Raw genomic sequence first — 8,903 nt, forward strand, 5'->3', positions numbered from 1 at the left:
ATGAATGGCTGATCATAGTCTGGATAAGCCAAAATTTCCGCTCCAGTGAGTGCTTGCTTTAGGCTCTTGAATGACTCATCCAATCTAGCATCTCACTCTACTGAGGGACTCTTATTCCTGGTCTTTCCGGTCTGGTCCTTAATATAGCATCTATAGTAGCCCACTAGCCCCAGGAATTGTCAGACCTCTAGGATGGTGGTGAGTTCCTGCAAGTCTCTGATGACAGTCACTTTGTCTGGGCCTGGTGCAACTCCCTCTGCGCCAACTACATGACCTAAATAATGTACTTTGGGCTTCAGCAGATGGAATTTACCATTAAACCGAAGTTGGATAACACATCAAAGACCTCTGCTATGTGTTGTAGGTGTTTTTCATAGGTCCAGAGTGGAGAAGTACCTAGTCAATTTTAACACTGCGAGAGACTCCTCTATGCGCGGTAGGGGGTAAGTGTCATTGTGGGTGATTTTGTTAACTTTTCTGTAATCTACGCACATGCGCATTGTACCATCTTTTTTTCTAACTAATACCAGGGGAGCTGCCCAAGGACTGCAGCTGTCCCTGATTACCCCTGCTTGTTTCATTTCTTTTAGCATACTTTTTGCACACTGATAATGAGCAGGAGGTATGGGACAATACCTTTCTTTGATAGGTGGATGATCTCCTGTGGGGATATTATGTTGGATGCCCTTTACCTGCCCAAAATCCAAGGGATGTTTATTGAAAACCCGCTCGTATTCCTGGACCATTCGATACACCTCGTTTTTCTGATGTGAAGGAGAGGAGTCAATTCCAACATGCAACTTTTGAAACCAGTCCTCTAACGGAATTAAGGAGCCGTTGCCCTCCGTCGACTCAGACGGATCCCAAAGTCCTGCAGCCTGAATATAATTGTTGCTGACTGTAAATAGTTTGGCTACGGTTGCATAACGGGGCAAGCATGCTTCCACCTCCCCACAGTTCAGGAAACATACCGCAACCCAGCCCTTTTTAACATCAACAATCCCCCTGGCTGTCATAACAGTAGGTCGGCTATCCGAATAGACTGGTTCCAGCAGAGCCTGGTAATCCTTGCCCCTGATGCCTATGGCTGCTCTGCACCATATGAGAGTCTCACTCCTGGGGGAAGTATAATAGAGTTGGGATCGCTCATCCTTAGGCTACCGATTTCTCCACCTGCGATTGTGACGCTCACAGCCCTCCCTGGGAGATGGGGAACTCAGAGCCGGGTCAGATGTTGGGGGGGAAGCAGTCGTGGCCTGGACCCGCTCCGTGCCCAGGGCCATCACATAAAAGTAATGGGCTTACAGGGTTGAGTGGTTCTTATCGACTACGCCACCTGTGGTACCTGGTGAAGGCCACCAGCGCTGCTACAGTCCTCTGAGGTGGGATGTTGTGGCAGCCGACGTTGATACTACTCCCCACAGGCGGAGCAGGGCCTCAGGGCAGAGACGAGGATGGAGGGAGTTGTAGTGTAGGAGGTCTGGTGCTGCGTGGTGCGGTGCAGTGCAGAAATAATGAGTCCGGAGGCCATAGGGGTTGACTTCCAGGGTTTTTACTCATGGTGGAGAGTACAGCTGCAAGGCTTCTCCCTGCTCCTCATGGAGTTCTGCGGTCACCAGAAACGGGGGTCCGACAACCTCCGAGTAATTCAAGTGCTTAATCAGGACCCCGCACCAGAGTGTTCCTAGACTTCAGACTGAATCCTCTCCTGTCTGCGTGTGTAGATAGGCCGGGTCTCCCTCTGGACTACGCTCAGAAAAAGGGTACGGGTGGTGACTCCGCTCCTTCCGTTACCCAGTGGGATCCTCTGGGCCTGCCGGGCTTTCCTGACTAGGAGATGGAGTAGCAAAGTCAGGTGTCGGGGGCCGGTACCCCTCTTGTAGCCGGAATCCCTCTGGCTAGGCCAGAATAGCGAGGACAGGTGGTGTATACCGCTCCGTCTGCATCCCCCTGGGATCCTTTTGCGGTGGAGCTACACTCCTGAGCTCCAGGCCTTCTTGGGTATGGTCCTTGACCGGGTTGAGACATTCGTTAACTCCAACCTGCCCCTCGACCCAAGGCCAGGGTACGAGGGCCGTGTCTCCATCTGCTGCAGGTTCACCCAGAAACCACGTTCAGGGATGGAGATCACAATCAAAGAACCATGAGCCCAAGATGGCTGTTTATTAAATATGAAATATTAAGTGTAACTAAATGTGCGTCCTCCACCCTCACCCACTACATGGTTCCCCCTATCTTTTGGTTCCCCAGTCTCCCATTATTCGGGAGGGGCAGCACACTAGTGCCTACTAGCCCCCTCTGGTGGGAGAAGTGTGGTCCTGACCATTGCACCGTTCTTACCTCAAAGGAGGAACACCACACCCCATTGAAGAGGTGCAGCATCCCTGTGGCGGTCGAACCCTCAGGGGCGCCACACTGTTGCTGCACGAGAGTCTTGATTTCTTTATTGAGGGTATACTTCTCTTTGTTAGGGGCTGACTCTGCAATGTCTTGCAAAAATGGCGATGATCTCACTTCAACAATCACATTTGTGCCCAGGGTTATGGTATAATTACACTCCCTTCTTTCCACATCTACAACCACAAGGCCTTGATATCTAAGCTCCACCCTCCCCACTTTAATGACAACCTCTTTGTATCCCACCTGTGTCAAAGACTGACCATTACTTGCCATTAATGACAAGTCTCCATCATGGCGTCGGATGAAATCAGCATCAGCCCAGTATCTCTGGTACAGAGTGTGGGGCATTGTGGTTACCTGCGAACCAGTGTCCAAAAGGGTGGTGAAGGGGATGCCATCAATTACAACTGGTAGGAGTGGACGTCCTCCAACATGCTTGCTTCTCCAGTTCGTTTGACCAGACTGTCTTACTCCCGGGGGTTGGTCTGCTCCCCCAGGGGTCACCCGTCTAAAGGACACTCTCTCGATATGACCAACACTGTCCCATCGTCTGCAGATGGGTCATCCTGCGGGGACAAATTGATCAGAAGATCTCCTGTCAGTGTGGGTCAGCTGTCGCTGCCATGGTGGGATCCTCCTCTGCTGTTGCCATGGAAGATCATCTGGGGTGGAGGCTTATTGCCTGGAGAGTCTGCACAGTTTTACATAAAGCAGCCACACTCTTAGTCAGTTCCTGTACTTTGAGCCGTAAATCTCCAGAAGGATCATCAACTTAGGTTTGGGTGTACTGTACCTGAGGCACTTGGGAGGAGGAAACCGCCCCCTGGTGGTACATAACTGCTTGGTATTTAACTGGCTCACTGCAGACATAGATGGATTCTTGTATTATATGGATTGTTCTGTCCTTGAACTGACCGAAGTCGATATTGGGGTTTTGCAGCGACATCATGCGTAGCTGAGCCTTACTGGATTCAGACAAAAGGCCCTCAATGAACTGCTCTTTCAGCACTTTGCTTTCATATTGTACACTGTCAGGGTCAATTCGCCTGATGGCCCCCAGCCTCCTGCAAATTAAGTGCATAGTCTCTAATAGTGTCTTGTGTCTTCTGTTTGCAACTAAAAAATTTCATCTTTATTTCTGAGGCAGTATGGGTATCAAAGGTATCTCTGAGTTAAACAAAAATGTCTTTTACAGTTTTTTATCAGTAGAGGACCAAGATTTGACTTCTCTTTGGGCTGCGCCACTGAGCAGACTCATGAGTATGGTAACTTTCTGCTCTTCTGGCAGCATGGGGCAAAGTTCAAACAGGCTGTACAGCTTTTCTTTGAAGTCGCTTAAGGTGTGTGATTCGCCTGTGTACTGTGGCAGCCATGCTTCACCCGGTATATAATGCATAGTTAGTGGCAATATGGGGGCCGCAGTGGCTGCCCCACTAGGGTTGCCGGGACTAGACATTTCCCCACTTGTCAACCCCTGCAGGGGTTCGACTCACCACAGCTCCTGTTGCAGTGAGTCTTTACTCCGCTGATGCGTTTTCCGGTGGGATCTTGGGTAGCTGGACCTCGATCCATATGGCCAGCAGTGCTCCACCCACCGCAAGTCCTGGCACTGTATGCACAGGCTATCACCAGAATGCCCTTGCTGCTGCAGGGACTTGAAACAAAACAACGCTTCCTTAGAAGACTTAGGGTCCTTATGCACACAAGATCCTGTTCGTGACGCCAGGAAAGAGCCTGTGTCTCCCCGGCCGGTTGCTGCAGTCATGGTACTGGTGCACGGCGGTCTTGAGTGCTGGTTAGGCCCGACCGGGGGCGCACGACAGTCTTTGTCAATTGTGGGGATAATAATATAAAGGTTTGTGATGCCAGTTGGGATGTTCAGCCTAGTATGGCCGGGCACTGATGAAGGCCCCTGGGAGTTAGGTGGTGATGGACAGTGCCAGATGATTAACCCTTCCCAACCAGGGCTGGCTTCCAGGGGAGTTGGAGCCGCAATGGTGCAGCAGAGAGTAATCAGCATTAGATGGAGTAATAATCAGTTTGTATCTTTTACTGAAGTTCTGCAAACAGTTCCCGAAGATTCCATACAACTCACATACAGGGTTTTGGTCTAACTTGCATGGTGAGAGCTCAGTTTCTCTGCTGTGAGGTAGTGTAGCATTCCTACTGCTAATTATATCTCATGGGATCCCCAAGGGTCCAAGGTGAACAGTTACTGGATCTGTGATTCCTTCCAGCGAGCAGGCAACTTGAATTCTGTCAGAACACTTACTTCCTCTTGCAACAGTGTTCTTGATTCTATGCAGCTGCTGAGCCCCTGGGCAAAAGCACTCTTCTGCTAGTTATATAAAGACTGAGCAGTCTCTCAGTTTAGCACAGACTCTGAAGTCTCTGTGCTCTAGGGACTGATACCTTGCCTCATGCAGCTTGTCCTCGCAGAGAGCACACTGCTCTCCTGTGCATCAGGACCTCCATGATACTCCTTTTTCCTCACAAACCAACTTCAGAAGCACCTCCCCTCTGAGGGATCGTACACACTTCCTGGTTTAGACAAAAGTGCACAATCCTCCAGTAAGGGATAGGGTACAATGTGTGGATGCAATTATAACAGCAGAGGAACCAGCCCTTATTATAGCTAGCAATACATATAAAAGTACATCACATACAGTGGGGGAAATAAGTATTTGATCCCTTGCTGTTTTTGTAAGTTTGCCCACTGACAAAGACATGAACAGTCTATAATTTTAAGGGTAGGTTAATTTTAACATTGAGAGATAGAATATCCCCCAAAAAATCAAGAAAATCACATTGTATAAATTAGATTTTTTTTTTTTCATTTTGTAGTGAGAAATAAGTATTTGATCCCTCTGGCAAAAAAACACTTAAAGGGAACCTGTCACATCCTATCTACTTTCTACACTGCCCCCATTGCTTTGTTAGTGATGCAATGTGCATCACTAACAAGCTTTTTTCATTAAAATCGGTGGTGTTATAATGATTTTATAACTTTATATACACTTTGTCCTACCTGCTCGTATTCAGTCATAGGGGTGTGATTCTCTCATTCAGTCATGGCCAGCACCGCATTCACTCACTGCTTGTGCCCCCCATGTATTTGAATACTGCTCCCGGATAGGTTGTGTCTAGATCGGAGTTGATTTTTTTGAGGTCCTCACTCCAGCAACTACGATCTAGTCTCCTCAGCAGTGAAGTGTCTAGATCGGAGTTGATTTTTGTGCTCCTCACTTTAGCCACTCTGATCTAGATTCTTCACTGCTGAGGAGACTAGATCGTAGTTGCTGGAGTGAGGGCCTCAAAAAATCAACTCCGATCTAGACGCAACCTTGCCGGTAGGACAAAGTGTATATAATGTTATAAAATAATTATACTTACACCGATTTTAATGAAAAAAGCTTGTTAGTGTTGCACATTGCATCACTAACAAAGCAATGGGGCAGTGTACATAGCAACTAGGACATGACAGGTTCCCTTTAATACTTGGTGTTAAACCCCTTGTTGGCAAGCACAGCAGTCAGACGTTTTTTGTAGTTCATGATGAGGTTTGCGCATATGTCAGGAGAAATTTTGGTCCACTCCTCTTTGCAGACCTCTCTAAATCATTCAGATTTTGAGGCTGTCGCTTGGCAACTCGGAACTTCAACTTCCTCCATAAGTTTTCTATGGGATTAAGGTCTTGAGACTGGCTAGGCCACTCCATGACCTTACTTTGCTTCTTTTTGAGCCACTCCTTTGTTACCTTCACTGTATGCTTTGGGTCATTGTCTTGCAGGAAGACCCAGTCACGACCCATCTTCAATGCTCTTACTGAGGGAAGGAGGTTGTTGGCCAAAATCTTGCGATACATGACCCCATCCATCTTCCCTTCAGTACGGTGCAGTCGTCATGTCCCATTTGCAGAAAAGCACCCCCAAAGTATAATGTTTCCCCCACCATGCTTAACGGTTGGGACGATGTTCTTAGGGTTGTACTCATCCTTCTTCTTCCTCCAAACACGGCGAGTTGAGTTAATGCCAAAGAGCTCAATTTTTGTCTCATCTGACCACTGCACCTTCTCCCAATAACTCACAGAATCATCCAGGTGTTCATTGGCAAGCTTCAGACGGGCCTGCACATGTGCCTTCTTGAGCAGGGGGACCTTGCGGTCACTGCAAGATTTTAAACCTTTAAGGCGTAATGTGTTACCAATGGTTTTCTTGGTGATTGTGGTCCCAGCTGCCTGGAGATCATTAACAAGTTCCCCCCGTGTAGTTTTAGGCTGATCTCTCACCTTCCTCATGATCAAGGATACCCCACAAGGTGAGATTTTGCATGGTGCCCCAGATCGATGTCGATTGACAGTCATTTTATATTTCTTCCATTTTCTTACTATTGCACCAACAGTTGTCTCCTTCTCACCCAGCATCTTACTTATGGTTTTGTAGCCCATTCCAGCTTTGTGCATGTCCATGATCTTGTCCCTGACATCTTAGAAAGCTCTTTGGTCTTGCCCATATTGTAGAGGTTAGAGTCTGACTGATTAATTGAGTCTGTGGACAGGAGTCTTTTATAGAGGTGACTATGTAAGACAGCTGTCTTTAATGCAGGTAATGAGTTGGTTAGGAATGTCTAACTGGTCTGTAGGAGCCAGAACTCATAATGGTTTGTAGGGGATCAAATACTTATTTCTCACTGCAAAATGCAAATAAATTTATCTAATTTATACAATGTGATTTTGTTGATTTTTTTTTCCTTGCGGAAAAATCTGCAGCATGTCCATTATTTGTGCGTTTCTGCATGCGGATTTGACGTCCCAATGCATTTGAAAAACGCAAGTCAAATCCGCATGTAAAAACGCGTGTAAAATCCGCAAGCGTTTTTACTGCCAAGAACATGCAGAAACGCTGCAGAAATTTTCTGCTTCAATTCTGCATCGTGGGCACATACCCTTAAACTGCAGTACCATGCACAGTCTTAGACCACATTCACACAGTCAGTATTTGGTCAGCATTTTACATCAGTATTTGTAAACCAATACAAGGAGTGGGCGAAAAATACAGAAGTGGTGACGTGTTTCTATTATACTTTTCCTTTGATTGTTCCACTCCTGGTTTTGGCTTTCAAATACTGATGTAAAATACTGACCAAATACTAAATGTGTGAATGTGGCCTAAGTCATATGTACATCGCTAAGCCCGTGGCCCGTTCATTCTGCTCATCAACAGTCGGGAAATTGGGTACGAAACAATCAAATATTGGTGTGTTATCCTAAGAGAAAACTATCAATATTAAATGAGGGGGGCACCGGGATAGCAGCACTGGAGAGGCAGGGATTTATTAGGTGAATATAGGGTCTTTGAAATCGATGCACCGCAAAGAAAGTTTCTGGTTGTTACTTTACATTTCTTGACCTATGCAAAGTTTTCTCTGTGGCCCGTCAGACTTTAGATACAAAGCTATTACTCTCGAGGTCATGCCATCATTGAATTTTTAGAAGATTTTCCAATTGCTTATATAACAGATTTTGCTGCCCTTTATACGACTTGTCACCATTCATATCAGTTAGATAATCAGTCAATGTCTCAGTCTGGCTCACAGTCTAATTTCCTAATCTCATTCACATATCCAGGCTAAAATCATAGGGTGCGTAGGAGTAAACCACACAAACCCAGGGACCAACTGTCATTGGTCATAGAATCTAAAAGGCAAACGGCACAACCGTTTCATAGTAAAAAAAATCAACACTTTTTCATCTTTATTCAAAAATACATTAAAGGAATTTAAAAAATATATTCTACCACAGAGCTGTCCCTTCATGACGACTATTTTTTATATTCTTTTCATGAATTTTTGGAAAAAAGAGGAAAAGGTTTTTCTTACGAAGAAGTGGTCCTGTTATTTGCCACCTAAATTCTGATATGTGTAGGTGGGCTACAACTGCACTGGAACCCGCAGAGGCAGAACCGATATAAGGTCATTTTCACAGGAACGTGGTAAGCCCTACCAAGACTGTTATTTTTTCATTGGTCATATTAAATCCAGGATCTTAGGTCTGTGAGGAAAAAGTACGAAAGACCAAGCCGTGCTGCTCATCTTCAAGTCCACATGTAGCATGGTAATATCTGCAAGGAAGAAGAGAAGAAGAGATACGTTTTAGAAATTCTCATGTGCGTCATTAGAAATATTCAGGAATTATTTATTAGATTAGAATGCGATGAATCAATGAAGCACATACATGCTGGCATTGTTCTGCTGTACAATGTCCCTGCTGTGCCACAATATGCCGGAGTCAGGGACATTTTAGTTCTTTTTATGTGCTCTCAAGAATGTGTGTGACAGCATACACATGATCAAATGCATTCTTGATACTTCATAGCTGCTCATTGAGCACAGTTGCAGAGCGGAGAAGTGAAGTTCACATTGTACATAACCTTTCCTTGTCCTTTCTTTCCTTTCCGAGCGGCAGAATCTGCAGCTGTGCCCCCTCAGAAGGGTGTGTTTGGTAG

This window comes from Phyllobates terribilis, unplaced genomic scaffold (assembly GCF_046119375.1).
Source record: "Phyllobates terribilis strain yellow unplaced genomic scaffold, ASM4611937v1 Scaffold_1__5_contigs__length_1240528914, whole genome shotgun sequence".
Classification (NCBI taxonomy): Eukaryota; Metazoa; Chordata; class Amphibia; order Anura; family Dendrobatidae; genus Phyllobates; species Phyllobates terribilis.